This window comes from Arachis stenosperma, chromosome 1 (assembly GCF_014773155.1).
Source record: "Arachis stenosperma cultivar V10309 chromosome 1, arast.V10309.gnm1.PFL2, whole genome shotgun sequence".
Classification (NCBI taxonomy): domain Eukaryota; kingdom Viridiplantae; phylum Streptophyta; class Magnoliopsida; order Fabales; family Fabaceae; genus Arachis; species Arachis stenosperma.
The window spans coordinates 73,064,089-73,082,363 of NC_080377.1; the positions used below are offsets into that span (position 1 = coordinate 73,064,089).

The 18,275-nt window shown below is 42.6% G+C and overlaps 1 non-coding gene across 1 annotated transcript; it reads left to right on the forward strand.

Moving 5' to 3' along the window:
- Positions 1-5,969: 5,969 nt before the first annotated feature.
- LOC130951067 (small nucleolar RNA R71) lies at positions 5,970-6,077 on the forward strand. Its single transcript, XR_009073826.1, has one exon. It is a non-coding gene; the product is annotated as a small nucleolar RNA R71 (small nucleolar RNA).
- Positions 6,078-18,275: the final 12,198 nt, after the last annotated feature.

The following is an 18,275-nucleotide window of genomic DNA, read 5'->3' on the forward strand; positions in this document are numbered from 1 at the left end:
AGTCAGGCAGACTCAAATGGGTATGATGATAAACGAATAAAGCATAAAGATAAAGATAGAGATACTTATGTATATCATTGGTGAGAGCTTCAGACAAGCGAATGAAGATGCCTTCCCTTTCATCTCTCTGCTTTCCTACAGTCTTCACCCAATCCTTCTTACTCCTTTCCATGGCAAGCTTATGCAAGGGTTTCACCGTTGTCAGTGGCTACCTCCCATCCTCTCATTGGAAATGTTCAACGCACCCTGTCACGGCACGGCTATCCATCTGTCGGTTCTCAATCAGGCCGGAATAGAATCCAGTGATTCTTTTGCGTCTGTCACTAACGCCCCGCCTTCAGGAGTTTGAAGCACGTCACAATCATTCAATCATTGAATCCTACTCAGAATACCACAGACAAGGTTAGACCTTCCAGATTCTCTTGAATGCCGCCATCAGTTCTCGCCTATACCACGAAGACTCTGATCTCACGGAATGGCTGGCTCGTTTGTCAGGCGAGCACTCGGTTGTCAGGCGATCAACCATGCATCGTGTAATCAGGAATCCAAGAGATATTCACTAGAGCTTTGATTGCTTGTAGAACAAGAGTGGTTGTCAGTCACCTTGTTCATGAGTGAGAATGATGATGAGTGTCACGGATCATCACATTCATCAAGTTGAAGAACAAGTGATATCTTGGACAAAGAACAAGCGGAATTGAATAGAAGAACAATAGTAATTGCATTAATACTCGAGGTACAGCAGAGCTCCACACCTTAATCTATGGTGTGTAGAAACTCCACCGTTGAAAATACATAAGAACAAGGTCTAGGCATGGCCGAATGGCCAGCCTCCCAAAGTGAGTTCAATCACAAAAACATGATCAAAAGCTCCGTAATACAATAGTAAAAGGTCCTACTTATAGAAAACTAGTAGCCTAGGGTGTACAGAGATGAGTAAATGACATAAAAATCCACTTCCGGGCCCACTTGGTGTGTGCTTGGGCTGAGCAAATGAAGCATTTTCGTGTAGAGACTCTCCTTGGAGTTAAACGCCAGCTTTTATGCCAGTTTGGGCGTTTAACTCCCATTTAGGTGCCAGTTCCGGTGTTTAACGCTGGAATTTCTTGAGGTGACTTTGAATGCCGGTTTGGGCCATCAAATCTTGGGCAAAGTATGGACTATCATATATTTCTGGAAAGCCCAGGATGTCTACTTTCCAACGCCGTTGAGAGCGCGCCAATTGGGCTTCTGTAGCTCCAGAAAATCCACTTCGAGTGCAGGGAGGTCAGAATCCAACAGCATCTGCAGTCCTTTTGAGTCTCTGAATCAGATTTTTGCTCAGGTCCCTCAATTTCAGCCAGAAAATACCTGAAATCACAGAAAAACACACAAACTCATAGTAAAGTCCAGAAAAGTGAATTTTAACTAAAAACTAATAAAAATATACTAAGAACTCAACTAAAACTACTAAAAACATACTAAAAACAATGCCAAAAAGTGTACAAATTATCCGCTCATCACAACACCAAACTTAAATTGTTGCTTGTCCCCAAGCAACTGAAGATCAAATAGGATAAAAAGAAGAGAATATGCAATGAACTCCAAAAACATCTATGAAGATCAGTATTAATTAGATGAGCGGGGCTTTTAACTTTTTGCCTCTGAATAGTTTTGGCATCTCACTCTATCCTTTGGAATTCAGAATGATTGGCTTCTTTAGGAACTCAGAATCCAGATAGTGTTATTGATTCTCCTAGTTAAGTATGATGATTCTTGAATACAGCTACTTTATGAGTCTTGGCCGTGGCCCAAAGCACTCTGTCTTCCAGTATTACCACCGGATACATACATGCCACAGACACATAATTGGATGAACCTTTTTAGATTGTGACTCAGCTTTGCTAGAGTCCCCAACTAGAGGTGTCCAGGGTTCTTAAGCACACTCTTATTGCCTTGGATCACAACTTAATTTCTTTCTTTTTCTTCTTCTTCTTTTTTTTTCGTTTTTTTTTTCGCTTGCTTCCCCCTTTTTTTCTTTTTTGTATTCACTGCTTTTTCTTGCTTCAAGAATCATTTTTTTATGATTTTTCAGATCCTCAGTAACATGTCTCCTTTTTCATCATTCTTTCAAGAGCCAACATTCATGAACCACAAATTCAAAAGACATATGCACTGTTTAAGCATACATTCAGAAGACAAAAGTGTTGCCACCACTTCAAAATAATTAAACTGTTATAAAATTCAGAATTCATGCAATTCTTTTCTTTTTCAATTAAGAACAATTCTTAAGAAAGGTGATGGATTCATAGGACATTCATAACTTTAAGGCATAGACACTAAGACACTAATGATCATAAGACACAAACATAGATAAACATAAAGCACAATTTTCGAAAAACAAGAAAACAAAGAACAAGGAGATTAAAGAACGGGTCCACCTTAGTGATGGCGGCTTGTTCTTCCTCTTGAAGGTCTTATGGAGTGCTTGAGCTCCTCAATGTCTCTTCCTTGTCTTTGTTGCTCCTCTCTCATGATTCTTTGATCTTCTCTAATTTCATGGAGGAGAATGGAGTGTTCTTGGTGCTCCACCCTTAGTTGTCCCATGTTGGAACTCAATTCTCCTAGGGAGGTGTTTACTTGCTCCCAATAGTTTTGTGGAGGAAAGTGCATCCCTTGAGGTATCTCAGGGATCTCATGATGAGAGGGGTCTCTTGTTTGCTCCATCCTTTTCTTGGGCTATAACCCCATGAACTTCCACTTCTTCTCCAATCATGATGCTATGAATCATGATGGCCCGGTCTAGAGTAACTTCGGACCGGTTGCTAGTGGGAATGATTGAGCGTTGAATGAACTCCAACCATCCTCTAGCCATGGGCTTGAGGTCATGCCTTCTCAATTGAACCGGCTTGCCTCTTGAATCTCTCTTCCATTGTGCACCCTCTTCACATATAACTGTGAGGACTTGGTCCAACCTTTGATCAAAGTTGACCCTTCTAGTGTAAGGATGTGCATCTCCTTGCATCATGGGCAAGTTGAATGCTAACCTTACATTTTCCGGACTAAAATCCAAGTATTTCCCCCGAACCATAGTAAGATAATTCTTTGGATCCGGGTTCACACTTTGATCATGGTTCTTGGTGATCCATGCATTGGCATAGAACTCTTGAACCATCAAGATTCCGACTTGTTGAATGGGGTTGGTAAGCACTTCCCAACCTCTTCTTCGGATCTCATGGCGGATCTCCGGATATTCACCCCTTTTGAGTGAAAAGGGGACCTCGGGGATCACCTTCTTCAAGGCCACAACTTCATAGAAGTGGTCTTGATGCACCCTTGAGATGAATCTATCCATCTCCCATGACTCGGAGGTGGAAGCTTTTGCCTTCCCTTTCCTCTTTCTAGAGGTTTCTCTGGCCTTGGATGCCATAAATGGTTATGGAAAACGAAAAAGCAGCGCTTTTACCACACCAAACTTAAAAGGTTTGCTCGTCCTCGAGCAAAAAAAGAAAGAAGAGAGTAGAATAAGAAGAAATGAGGGAGAAGAGGATGGCTATGTATTCGGTCAAAGAAGGGGAGAAGTGGTGTTTAGGTTGTGTGAAAATGAAGGAGTGAAGAAGGGTATTTATAGGAGAGAGGGGAGATGGAGTTCGGCCATTATGGGTGGGTTTGGGAGGGAAAGTGGTTTGAATTTGAAGGGTGAGGTTGGTGGGGTTTTGTGAAGGATGGGTGAAGAGAAAGATGGGATTTGATAGGTGAAGGGTTTTTGGGGAAGAGGTATTGAGGTGATTGGTGAATGGGGGAAGAAGAGAGAGGGTGGTGGTGGGGTTGGTGGGGGTCCTGTGGGGTCCACAGATCCTATGGTGTCAAGGAAAAGTCATCCCTGCACCAAATGTTGCTCAAAATCACGTTTTGAGTCATTTCTGGCGTTAAACGCCGGGCTGGTGCCCATTCCTGGCGTTTAACGCCAGGTTCTTGCCCTTTTCTGGCGTTTAACGCCAGTCTGGTGCCCCTTTCTGGCATTAAACGCCCAGAATGGTGCCAGACTGGGCGTTAAACGCCCAACTGCTAGCCTCACTGGCGTTTAAACGCCAGTGGGTTCTTCCTCCAGGGTGTGCTGTTTTTCTTCCTGTTTTTCATTTTGCTTTTGCTTTTTCAATGGATTTTGTGACTTCTTATGATCATCAACCTACAAAAAACATAAAATAACAAAAGGAAATAGATAAAATATAATCATTGGGTTGCCTCCCAACAAGCGCTTCTTTAATGTCAGTAGCTTGACAGAGGGCTCTCATGGAGCCTCACAGATACTCAGAGCAATGTGGGAACCTCCCAACACCAAACTTAGGGTTTGAATGTGGGGGTTCAACACCAAACTTAGAGTTTGGTTGTGGCCTCCCAACACCAAACTTAGAGTTTGACTGTGGGGGCTCTGTTTGTCTCTGATTTGAGAGAAGCTCTTCATGCTTCTTCTCCATGGTGACAGAGGGATATCCTTGAGCCTTAAACACCAAGGATTTTTCATTCACTTGAATGATCAGTTCACCTCTATCAACATCAATCACAGCCTTTGCTGTGGCTAGGAAGGGTCTGCCAAGGATGATGGATTCATCCATGCACTTCCCAGTCTCTAGGACTATGAAATCAGTAGGGATGTAATGGTCTTCAACTTTTACCAAAACATTCTCTACAAGTCCATGAGCTTGTTTTCTTGAGTTGTCTGCCATCTCCAATGAGATTCTTGCAGCTTGTACCTCAAAGATCCCTAGCTTCTCCATTACAAAGAGAGGCATGAGGTTCACACTTGACCCTAAGTCACACAGGGCCTTCTTGAAGGTCATGGTGCCTATGGTACAAGGTATGGAAAACTTCCCAGGATCTTGTCTCTTTTGAGGTAATTTCTGCCTAGACAAGTCATCCAGTTCTTTGGTGAGCAAGGGAGGTTCATCTTCCCAAGTCTCATTTCCAAATAACTTGTCATTTAGCTTCATGATTGCTCCAAGGTATTTAGCAACTTGCTCTTCAGTGACATACTCATCCTCTTCAGAGGAAGAATACTCATCAGAGCTCATGAAAGGCAGAAGTAAGTCCAATGGAATCTCTATGGTCTCATTTTGAGCCTCAGATTCCCATGGTTCCTCATTGGGGAACTCAGAGGAGGTTGGTGCACGCCCATTGAGGTCTTCCTCAGTGGCGTCCACCTCCTCTCTTTCCTCTCCATATTCGGCCATGGTTATGGCTTTGCACTCTCCTTTTGGATTTTCTTCTGTATTACTTGGGAGAGTACTAGGAGGGAGTTCAGTAATTTTCTTGCTCAGCTGTCCCACTTGTGCCTCCAAATTCCTAATGGAGGACCTTGTTTCAGTCATGAAACTTTGAGTGGTTTTGATTAGATCAGAGACCATGGTTGCTAAGTCAGAGGGGTTCTGCTTAGAATTCTCTGTCTGTTGCTGAGAAGATGATGGAAAAGGCTTGCCATTGCTAAACCTATTTCTTCCACCATTATTGTTGTTGAAACCTTGTTGAGGTCTCTGTTGATCCTTCCATGAGAAATTTGGATGATTTCTCCATGAAGAATTATAGGTGTTTCCATAGGGTTCTCCTAGGTAATTCACCTCTTCCATTGAAGGGTTCTCAGGATCATAAGCTTCTTCCTCAGATGAAGCATCCTTAGTACTGCCAGGTGCATTTTGCATTCCAGACAGACTTTGAGAAATCAAATTGACTTGTTGAGTCAATATCTTATTCTGAGCCAGTATGGCATTCAGAGTATCAATCTCAAGAACTCCTTTCTTCTGACTTGTCCCATTGTTCACAGGATTCCTTTCAGAAGTGTACATGAATTGGTTATTTGCAACCATCTCAATTAGTTCCTGAGCCTTTGTAGGCGTCTTCTTCAGATGAAGAGATCCTCCAGCAGAGCTATCCAAAGACATCTTGGATAGTTCAGAGAGACCATCATAGAAAATACCTATGATGCTCCATTCAGAAAGCATGTCTGAGGGACATATTCTGATTAATTGTTTGTATCTTTCCCAAGCTTCATAGAGGGATTCTCCATCCTTCTGTCTGAAGGTTTGGACTTCCACTCTAAGCTTACTCAATTTTTGAGGTGGAAAGAACTTTGCCAAGAAGGCATTGACTAGCTTTTCCCAAGAGTCCACGCTTTCTTTAGGTTGAGAGTCCAACCATATTCTAGCTCTGTCTCTTACAGCAAAAGGGAATAGCATCAGTCTGTAGACCTCAGGGTCAACCCCATTAGTCTTGACTGTGTCACAGATTTGCAAGAACTCAGCTAAAAACTGATGAGGATCTTCCATTGGAAGTCCATGGAATTTGCAATTCTGTTGCATTAGAGAAACTAATTGAGGCTTAAGCTCAAAGTTGTTTGCTCCAATGGCAGGGATAGAGATGCTTCTCCCATAGAAGTTGGGAGTAGGTGCAGTAAAGTCACCCAGCACCTTCCTTGCATTGTTGGCATTGTTGTTGTTTTCGGCTGCCATGTGTTCTTCTTCTTTGAAGAGTTCGGTCAGGTCCTCTAAAGAGAGTTGTGCTTTGGCTTCTCTTAGCTTTCTCTTCAAGGTCCTTTCAGGTTCAGGGTCAGCTTCAACAAGAATGCCTTTGTCTTTGCTCCTGCTCATATGAAAGAGAAGAGAACAAGAAGATGTGGAATCCTCTATGTCACAGTATAGAGATTCCTTTAGGTGTCAGAGGAAAAGAAGAGTAGAAGACAGAAGTGGAAAATTCGAACTTATCAGAGAAAATGGAGTTCGAATTTTGCATTAAGGGATAGTGTTAGTCCATAAATAGAAGGATGTGAGAAGAAGGGAAGTGATTTTCGAAAATTAAGTGAAAAATTTTGAAAACATTTTTGAAAAACATTACTTAATTTTCGAAAATGAAAGTGGGAAAGAAATAAAGTGATTTTTGAAAAAGATTTTGAAATTAGAAATCAAAAAGATTTGATTGAAAACCATTTTGAAAAAGATGTGGTTAAGAAGATATGATTAGTTTTAAAAGGATGTGATTGAGAAGATATGATTTGAAAAACATTTTAAAAAGATTTGATTTTGAAAATTAGAAACTTGGCTAACAAGAAAAGATATGATTCAAACATTAAACCTCTCTCAACAGAAAAGGCAACATACTTGAAATGTTGAATCAAATCATTAATTGGTAGCAAGTATCTTTAAAAATAAAAAAATTGATTTTGAAAAAGATTTGATTGAAAAAAAATTGATTTGAAAAAGATTTGATTTTGAAAAGATTTTGAAAACTTAAAAAAAAATTTGATTTGAAAACAAAATCTTCCCCCTTTAGCCATCCTGGCGTTAAACGCCCAGAATGGCATTCATTCTGGCGTTTAACGCCCAAAATGCACCCTTTTTGGGCGTTAAACGCCCAACCAGGTACCCTGGCTGGCGTTTAAACGCCAGTCTGTCCTTCTTCACTGGGCGTTTTGAACGCCCAGCTTTTTCTGTGCAATTCCTCTGCTGCATGTTCTGAATCTTCAATTCTTTGTATTATTGACTTGAAAAGACATAACTTAAAAATATTTTTGGATTTTTAATAATAAAGAATAATCAAAAGGCAACTAAAATCAAATGACAATGCATGCAAGACACCAAACTTAGCAGTTTGTATACTACTGACACTAATGAGAATGCATATGAGACACACAAAACACTCAAGTCAAAAGAATTCAAAGATCAGAGTAAGAAATCATCAAGAATTATTTGAAGATCCTTAAGACACATGAATGTATGCAATTGACACCAAACTTAAGATGAGACACTAGACTCAAACAAGAAATTTTTTTTGGGTTTTATGATTTTTTTTTGAATTTTTTGTGTTTTTCGAAAATTAAGTGGAAAAAGGTATCAAAATTCTTAATGAGAATTCCAGGAATCAGTGCAATGCTAGTCTAAGACTCCGGTCCAGGAATTAGACATGGCTTCACAGCCAGCCAAGCTTTCAAAGAAAGCTTCGGTCCAAAACACTAGACATGGCCAAAGGCCAGCCAAGCCTTAGCAGATCACTGCTCCAAAAGCAAGATTGATAAATATCAACAAGCTCTTGTGATGACAAGTTGAAACCTCGGTCCAATGAGATTAGACATGGCTTCTCAGCCAGCCAGACTTCAACAAATCATCATGAAACTCTAGAATTCATCTTCAAGAATTTCGAAAAAAAAAATACCTAATCTAAGCAACAAGATGAACCGTCAGTTGTCCATACACAAAACAATCCCCGGCAACGGCGCCAAAAACTTGGTGCGCGAAATTGTGAACAATACTTTTCACAACTCTCATAATCCCCGGTCATGAACTCCAAAAACTTGGTAGCTCAATTCCATGGCATTACACAACTTCGCACAACTAACCAGCAAGTGCACTGGGTCGTCCAAGTAATAAACCTTACGCGAGTAAGGGTCGATCCCACGGAGATTGTTAGTATGAAGCAAGCTATGGTCACCTTGTAAATCTCAGTCAGGCAGACTCAAATGGGTATGATGATAAACGAATAAAGCATAAAGATAAAGATAGAGATACTTATGTATATCATTGGTGAGAGCTTCAGACAAGCGAATGAAGATGTCTTCCCTTCCGTCTCTCTGCTTTCCTACAGTCTTCATCCAATCCTTCTTACTCCTTTCCATGGCAAGCTTATGCAAGGGTTTCACCGTTGTCAGTGGCTACCTCCCATCCTCTCATTGGAAATGTTCAACGCACCCTGTCACGGCACGGCTATCCATCTGTCGGTTCTCAATCAGGCCGGAATAGAATCCAGTGATTCTTTTGCGTCTGTCACTAACGCCCCGCCTTCAGGAGTTTGAAGCACGTCACAGTCATTCAATCATTGAATCCTACTCAGAATACCACAGACAAGGTTAGACCTTCCGGATTCTCTTGAATGCCGCCATCAGTTCTCGCCTATACCACGAAGACTCTGATCTCACGGAATGGCTGGCTCGTTTGTCAGGCGAGCACTCGGTTGTCAGGCGATCAACCATGCATCGTGTAATCAGGAATCCAAGAGATATTCACTAGAGCTTTGATTGCTTGTAGAACAAGAGTGGTTGTCAGTCACCTTGTTCATGAGTGAGAATGATGATGAGTGTCACGGATCATCACATTCATCAAGTTGAAGAACAAGTGATATCTTGGACAAAGAACAAGCGGAATTGAATAGAAGAACAATAGTAATTGCATTAATACTCGAGGTACAGCAGAGCTCCACACCTTAATCTATGGTGTGTAGAAACTCCACCGTTGAAAATACATAAGAACAAGGTCTAGGCATGGCCGAATGGCCAGCCTCCCAAAGTGAGTTCAATCACAAAAACATGATCAAAAGCTCCATAATACAATAGTAAAAGGTCCTACTTATAGAAAACTAGTAGCCTAGGGTGTACAGAGATGAGTAAATGACATAAAAATTCACTTCCGGGCCCACTTGGTGTGTGCTTGGGCTGAGCAAATGAAGCATTTTCGTGTAGAGACTCTCCTTGGAGTTAAACGCCAGCTTTTATGCCAGTTTGGGCGTTTAACTCCCATTTAGGTGCCAGTTCCGGCGTTTAACGCTGGAATTTCTTGAGGTGACTTTGAATGCCGGTTTGGGCCATCAAATCTTGGGCAAAGTATGGACTATCATATATTGCTGGAAAGCCCAGGATGTCTACTTTCCAACGCCGTTGAGAGCGCGCCAATTGAGCTTCTGTAGCTCCAGAAAATCCACTTCGAGTGCAGGGAGGTCAGAATCCAACAGCATCTGCAGTCCTTTTGAGTCTCTGAATCAGATTTTTGCTCAGGTCCCTCAATTTCAGCCAGAAAATACCTGAAATCACAGAAAAACACACAAACTCATAGTAAAGTCCAGAAAAGTGAATTTTAACTAAAAACTAATAAAAATATACTAAGAACTCAACTAAAACTACTAAAAACATACTAAAAACAATGCCAAAAAGTGTTCAAATTATCCGCTCATCAGTGCCCTGGCCTTGGGAATGTGCGAGGGTTTTTAATGCCCCCATTAATTGGTTTTCAATGCCCCATTTCTCTTGTTTCTTTTATTTTGAACTTCACACACGGAGACGGTTTTTTCTCATTTCTGTAACTTCCCTTTTTCTTTCTCACTTTTGTTTTCCCCTGAATGCTTACGCTTCTTGGTGTCTCAACGTGGTTTCGGCGATCGTGAGTGCTTCCGAAGACAGCTTCTGGCCTCTTTGTCTTCAATCCTCTTCCACATTCTTCTCCTTTTTTAGGTTGGTTTTTCTTTTTCTTTCGTCATCTATTTTGCTGCTCCGTATCTGTTTTTTTTTTTTTTTGAAGTTCTGACTGAGTGCATGTTGGAAAGCTTGGATCTTTGTATATTATCACGCTCGGTTTATCACTGTGATGCATGCCTTCTGGTCTTCTTATTGCCTTTATGTATGCTTCTGGGTGTTTTCTCCTATTTTTGCTTTTTAGGGCTTCGTATGCTATTCCTATTTTGCTGAACTTTGTTTGTTTTGAGGGAGTTTTCTCCTTTTGATGGCTTTTTTTATCTTCTTCGCGTTTGTTTTTCTTGGAAAGGGTTTCTGCTGAGACGTTAGTTTTTTCTTGGAAAGGGTTTTTGCTGAGACATTAGTCATGTGGATTTTCCTGAATCTTTATTCCCTGATTGCTTCCAAAGGATGCCCCTGGACTCTGGGTTGTGTCCTGGGGTTTTTCCTTTTTATCTGCTGTACTGTGCTGGAATGTGCTGTCCGAGTTATTTTGATTTCATCTGGGATGTCCTTACCTTTTTAGTAACCCAATCTTTTTTCTTGCTTTGTAGGATTAGTTGGCCATGTCTTCCCAAAAAAATATTGTCGAGGCGTCTTTTGAGGTTCCCGAAGGGATGTCCGATTGGCTGAACTCTCTTGTCTTACTGTGTGTTTCTTTAGTTAATTCAGAATTTTGTGCGATGCTTAGAAAGCATCATCGTGTCTGTAGCAGTGCAGATCAGGAGGGCAATTATGAGTTGGTAGCACCTGATTTTGGCGATAGAGTTTGCTTCCCAGTCATGATCCAGGGTGAGCGTCCCTTCTTCTATGCTTATGACTTCTTTTTTAGCCAAATGAACATCACCTTTCCTTTTACTTCTTTTGAAACTGACCTGTTATGGTCTTGTAACGTAGCCCCTTCGCAGCTCCATCCGAATTCATGGGGCTTCATCAAGATTTTTCAGCTTGTTTGTCAAGAATTTAGTGTTACGCCTTCTCAAACTCTTTTTCTGTATCTTTTTGTGTTGACCAAACCTGAGACTACCAAGAAGAAAGCTTCTTGGATTTCTTTTAGGTCTGCCCAGGGGCACAAGGTTTTTTCCATGTATGACGAATCTTTCTGGGATTTTAAGAACTACTTCTTTAAGGTCCGGGCTGTTGAAAGAGCCCGACCTTTCTTTCTGGATGAAAATAATGGGCCCTGCTTTCCCTTAGAGTGGCAGAGGAACGTAGTGGTATCCCGATATACTTGGGAGATGTTGAGCGAGGTCGAGCAGTCCTTTGTGAGTGTTTTGGAGGATATTTGGGGAGAACCTCCTCACTTGGATACTAAAAAGTCTTTGGGAGATCTGTCCCTTATTCGAACTGCTTTAGGTACTGCCTTGATATATCTTGTTATCTTGTTTTTCTCCTGCTTTCTTCCTGGAGTGATAAATTGTTGTTTTTCATTTTGCAGAGATGGCCAAGAATAATGATGCAATGAAGGCCTTCAAGAAGGCGAGGAAAGCTACTGCGGCTCAAAACATCTCAGCCCAGGCTGATGGGGAAGGAACTTCCCAAGCTCCTTTGAAGCCATCTGTGTCGAGCTCTCCTGGCCTGAGGAGAATGATCCCTACACCTCGGGTCCGTTTAGTGGATCCCCCTCAATCTTCTACTGCTGCTGTGGTTTCTTCTTCGGCCGCTCCTCCTCCAAAAAGACCTCGAACTGTTGAACCTTTCAATCTAGATGCCCCAGATTTTGATCCTATTGGTTTTGTGGACCAGCAGATCGCACCTTATGGTGCTCTTTCAATGGATGATGTATCTCTCCTTCATCACTTGGATTTTATAACTCAGAGTAGTGTCAAGATGGCTCATATGGGAGCTGCTTTGTATCGTACTGCCCAAAATCTACCTCTGTATGCTACCAAAGCTTTTATGGAGGAAGCTAAGTGAGAATATGATCGGATGAAGGATCTCAAGGAGGATTTTGAAGCGGAGGTGACTAAACTGAAGAAGGAGCTGGAAGGGGAGAAGGCCAACTCTCTTGCCATGGCGGCCTCTGTGCGATTGGCTGAGGATGTGGCTTTGAAGCACAAAGAAAGCTATGTCACGTCCTATCGAGAAGTGATGCGTCTTCGGGGGGAGCTAGAGTTGGTCCGGGTTGATTATTCTGAGCTCCAGGGTCATCTTGTGGGCAGCGTAACTGCTGCCTATGAGAACCTGAAGGAACAGGTTCGGGTTATTGCCCCAGAGGCTGACCTTGCCTTGTTTAGCTTGGATAATGTTGTGAAGGATGGCAAAATCGTTCCCGAGGACCCTGATGATGATGATGTTGAGCCTCCTCCTGTTCCTTCTACCAAAGTCTCCGTTGTGCCGCCCTCTTCTTCTCAGGCAGCTGAAGTCGTTCAGCCTGAGTCCGATCCTGATGTTCAGATCCTGAACCGGGATGATGGGATAGTAGATGCAGTGCCTCTTCAGACTCGTCCTTCTTCACCCCGGGATGCTGCTACTAGGAAACCTTTGGACTCTCTTTGATTATTTCTGATGTATTTGTGTATAGCCCAGCCTGTGGGCTTTGAACTCTTTTATTTTGTAAATGGTGTTTTGTTTGACTGTTGATACTCCTGTTGCTTGTTTAGCAACTTTGTTTTGAAAAACAAAGTGACTTTCGAGCTTCCTGGGCTGATTTGGGTGGCCTCTAAAGCTTGCTATTATCATAACTTAGTAGTTTTATATCCTGTCTGCTTTGCAATCATCTTGGCACCTTCGTAGGTTTTTGTCTGACATGATTAGCTTGATTCTTTGGCCTAACACTGCTCTCAACAATCTTAAACTATTGTTTATCGTGATACTGAGATTGCTGATTTTTCTACTTGGTTTTTGTTTGTTTGTAGCCCTTCTTTTTTGGACCTTACTTAAGGTCTCTTCCAAGGGTAGCTTTATCGTGTCGGTTCCTGTCAATTTACTTGGTAATCCTCTTTCTTGGACTTTGTTCAGGGTTCTTTCAGGGATTACCTTTGTAGCTTTGTATCTTGGACCGACTTCGACATGTCGGGCTTTGTCGAGTTACTTGATAATCCTCTTTCTTGGACCTTGTTCAGGTCTCTTTCAGGGATTTATCTTTTGTAACTTTATCTTTCTGGGCCAACTTTGTTACGTCGGGCCCTGTTGAGTTACTTGATAATCCTCTTTCTTGGACCTTGTTCAGGTCTCTTTCAGGGATTTATCTTTTGTAACTTTATCTTTCCGGGCCGACTTTGTTACGTCGGGCCCTATCGAGTTACTTGATAATCCTCTTTCTTGGACCTTGTTCAGGTCTCTTTCAGGGATTATCTTTTGTAACTTTTTGTAGGAGTCCGACTTCCTCATGTCGGGCTCTTCGAAGTTATAGTAATCCTCTTTTATAGGGTTGGCCAGACCTCTTTCCAGGGCTTTACTTATAACTTAGGTTGTTGAGGCTGGTCCGACTTTTTGTGCCAACCAGTCTTTAAATTATTTTATAGCAATCCATTTTATTAGGACCTCGTCAGGTCCTTTCTATGGATCACTTTCTATAACTTCTTGCATTATTCTGTTTTCATCTTTGCCAATTTTGTAGAATTTGGGTTTTTAGCCCTCGTTTTTATCGTGATCGCGCAGTGAATTCGGTTTTCACTTTCTGTCGATCTGTAGCTTTACAATCGGACGATGAATGTTTTCAGAATAATACGACTTGAGCGTTTGTAGAGAATCTAAATAAATTTTATTAAAAGAAAATGCAATTATACATGAGGAGTTAATTTCCTAAGTCGGGTGATTTGTAGGTCTTGGCGGGGCACCTCGTTAAAAAACCTTTTTCAGGAAAAAGAGTGTGCTTTGTCCAAGATCTTTTATCATCCCTAGCTATGGTACCTTCTTAGGTTGCATGCGTGCCATGATCTAAGAAGCTCTCGCCTGTCGAGTTTGGAAAGCCTGTACTAACCATTTTCCAATACTTCTATGACTCAGAAGGGTCCTTTCCAGTTTGCTGCCAGTTTTTCTTCTCCAGGTCGAGTTGTTCCTATATCATTTCAGATTAGGATGAGGTCATTTTCAGCAAAGGCCCGCTGTATTACTTTTCGGTTGTATCTGGAGGCCATTCGTCGTTTCAGCGCCTCTTCCCTTATCCGAGCTTTTTCTCGGATTTCTGGAAGTAAGTCGAGCTCTTCCCTTTGAAGTTGGAAGTTGGCTTTTCGCTAAAATGGATTACTCTGAGTGATCCTTCTTCGACCTCCACTGGGATCATTGCCTCAATTCCGTAGGCTAATCAGAAAGGTGACTCCTTTGTCGTGGAATGTGAATTCGTTCGATATGCCCATAGGACTTGCGGGAGCTCTTCAGCCCAGGCTCCCTTTGCATCCTGTAATCTCCGTTTTAAACCTGCTAATATAACTTTGTTAGCAGCTTTAGCTTGCCCATTGGCTTAGGGGTGCTCAACAGAGGTGAATTGTTGTTTTATATTCAGGTCGGCCGCTAGTTTTCTGAAGCCTATGTCTGTGAACTGGGTACCATTGTCTGTAGTGATGGAGTATGAAACTCTGAACCTTGTGACGATGCTTCTATATAGGAATTTCCGACTTCTTTGAGCTGTGGCATTGGCTAGGGGTTCTGCCTCGATCCATTTTGTGAAGTAGTCTATTCCTACTATGAGGAATTTGACTTGTCCTGATCCTGGAGGAAAAGGTCCGAGGAGATCGAGTCCCCATTTTGCGAATGGCCAAGGTGAGGTTACGCTGATGAGTTCCTCTGGCGGAGCGGTGTGGAAGTTGGCATGCTTTTGACATGGCGAACATGTCCTTACAAATTCTGTGGCTTCTTTTTGTAGAGTTGGCCAATAGAATCCTGCCCGAAGTACTTTTTGGCGAGTGCTTGTGCTCCGAGGTGATTGCCACAAATGCCACTGTGTACTTCTTCTAAGATATCCTTAGTGTTGGAAGTCGGCACGCATTTTAGCAATGGTGTTGAAATCTCTCTTTTGTATAAAGTATTATTTATGATGGTGTAGTATTGTCCTTCCCGTTTTAACCTCTTTGCATCTTTCTCGTCTGTGGGGAGGGCTTCTGTTGTGAGGTAATTAACTATGGGGGTTATCCATCCCTGATCGCGACCTGTTATAGCTAGGACCTTTTCTTCTTTTGAGATTGATGGATTCTGTAAAATTTCTTGGATGAGGCTTCTATTGTTGCCTCCTGGTTTGGTGCTGGCTAGTTTTGAGAGTGCATCGGCCTGGACATTCTGTTCTCAGGGTATATGTAGAATCTCATACTCTCTGAGTTGTCTGAGCTGTTCCCTGGTTTTGTCCAAGTACTTTTTCATAGTGAGATCTTTGGCTTGGTAGCTTCCTGTTATTTGTAAAGTGACTACCTGTGAGTCACTGAAGATGATAAGTTTTTGAGCTCTAACCTCCCTAGCCAGCTTCAAACCAGCTAGTAGTGCCTCATATTCCGCTTGATTGTTTGAGACAGGGAACCCGAATTTGAGGGAGAGTTTGATTTAGGTCCCCTGGTCGCTTTCAATTATTATGCCTGCGCCACTTCCCATTTTATTTGAGGAGTCGTCCACGTATAGATTCCATTCTGCGGGGATTTCTGTTGTGTCCGTAAATTCCGCAATGAAGTCGGCCAGATATTGAGATTTGATGGTCGTCCGAGCTTCGTATTGAAGGTCAAATTTGGACAACTCGACTGCCCATTGCAAGATTCTGCCTACCAAGTTTGTTTTCTATAAGATTCCTTTTATGGGCTGGTTAGTCCGAACTTTAATGGTGTGAGACTGGAAATATGGGCGAAGTCATCGAGATGTTATTATGATAGCGTAAGCGCACTTTTCTATTTTCTGGTAGTTCTGCTCGGACCCTTGTAACGCTTTGCTGATAAAGTATATGGGTTGTTGCCCACTGTTGTCTTCTCGGACCAGTGCTGAGGCTATTGCCCGATTTCCCACTGCGAGGTACAAGATGAGTGGTTCTCCTTCCCGTGGCCAACTTAATATAGGTGGCCATCCCAGAAACTTTTTGAAGTCTTGGAAGGCTTGCTCGCATTCAGCTGTCCATTCAAACTCCTTTCTCTTCCTTAGAATGGCGTAGAATGGGAGAGATCTTATTGCTGATCCAGCCAGGAATCTGGACAAGGATGCCAACCACCCGTTGAGTTGTTGTACCTCTTTAATACAAGTCGGGCTTTTCATGTTGTCCGGGTTTGCCTCGATTCCTCTCTGTATGATCATAAAACCCAAGAATTTACCAGCTTCTACTGCATAGGTACATTTTGTGGGATTGAGTCGCATGCCGTGTCGTCTTATGGTGTTGAATACTTGTGTCAGGTCGGATAATAACATCTCTTCGTTTTGCGTCTTCACTAGCATGTCATCTACGTAGACCTCCATGATCTTTCCGATGTGATCCGAAAAAACTTTGTTCATTAATCTTTGGTAAGTGGCTCCCGCATTTTTGAGACCGAAGGGCATAACAATGTAGCAGTAATTTGCCTTTGGGGTTAAGAAAGAGGTTTTTTCTTGGTCGGGTGGGTACATTGGGATTTGGTTATATCCCTAGTATGCATCCATAAAGGAGAGGTATTTGTATCTGGAGGAGGCATCTACCAGTGCGTCGATGTTGGGGAGCGGATAAGGATCTTTCGGGCAAGCTTTGTTGAAATCGGTATAGTCGGTGCACATTCTCCACTTCCCATTTGACTTTTTTACCAAAACGACATTAGCAAGCCATAGCGGGTATTTGACTTCTCTTATGAAGCCTGCCTCCAGTAGAGCTCGTACCTGTTCTTCCACTGCTTGAGAGCGTTCTGGTCCTAGCTTTCTGCGCCTTTGTTGTACCGGCCGAGATCCTGGGTAGACTGCTAGCTTGTGGCACATTAGTTTGGGATCTATGCCTGGCATGTCTGCGGCCTTCCATGCAAAGAGGTCGGCGTTGTCGCGTAGAAACTGTATGAGTGATTCTTTTATGTCCCCTTTTAGGAGTGTGCCGATGTTGGTTGTTTGGTCCGGGATGTTCCCGATCTGGATTTTCTCTATTTCTCCTTCAGGTTGTGGGCGGAGCTCCTCCCACCTCCGAACTCTACCAAGCTCGATTGTGTGGAATTCTTCTCCTTTTCCTCTGAGGTTTAGACTTTCGTTGTAACAGTGGCGCGCCATCTTCTGATCTGCCTTTACTGTAGCTATTCCATCTGCAGTTGGAAACTTCATGCATAGATGCGGAATCGAGACTATTGCGCGGAGCTGATTTAACGTTGCCCGACCTATTAGGGCATTGTAGGCTGAGCTTACGTTGACAACGATGTAATCTATTTTGAGTGTTCTTGACTGACTTCCTTTTCCAAAAGTTGTCTGGAGTGAGATGTATCCCTTCGGTTGAACTAGGGTATCTCCTAGACCGAGCAGGCTGTTTGGATATGCTCTGAGTTCTTTTTCTTCCGAACCGAGTTTGTCAAAAGCGGTTTTGAATAAGATATCGGCAGAGCTCCCCTGGTTTATCAGCGTGCGGTGAAGATTTGTGTTTGCCAGTATAATAGTGATGACCATGGGACCGTCATGCCCTGACGCGACGCTGGATGCGTCTTCCTTGGTAAAAGTGATCGCCGGGATGTCGGATGCTTTTTCCTTTTCTGCGACGTGATATACGTCTTTGAGATGTCTTTTGCGGGATGATTTGGAGATTCCTCCCCCGGTAAATCCGCCGTGTATTATGTGGACATGTCTTTCTGGCATCCGGGATGATCGCACGGTTGGTCCGACATCTTCTGCTCTTCTTCTTTTCCTTTGTTCATCATTATGGGTGGCCAGGTATCGATCTAGCTTTTCTTCTCGTACGAGCTTTTCTATGACATTTTTTAAGTCAAAACACTCATTGGTGGAGTGCCCGCGGATCCGATGGTATTCACAATATTCAGCCCGGCTTCCTCCTTCTTTTTTGCCTTTGAGTGGTCGAGCTGGTGGTATTTTTTCTATGTTGCAAACCTCTCTGTAGACATCCACAAGAGACACCCGAAAAGGGGTGTAATTGTGGCATTTTTTTATTTTCTCTCCATGGCAATCT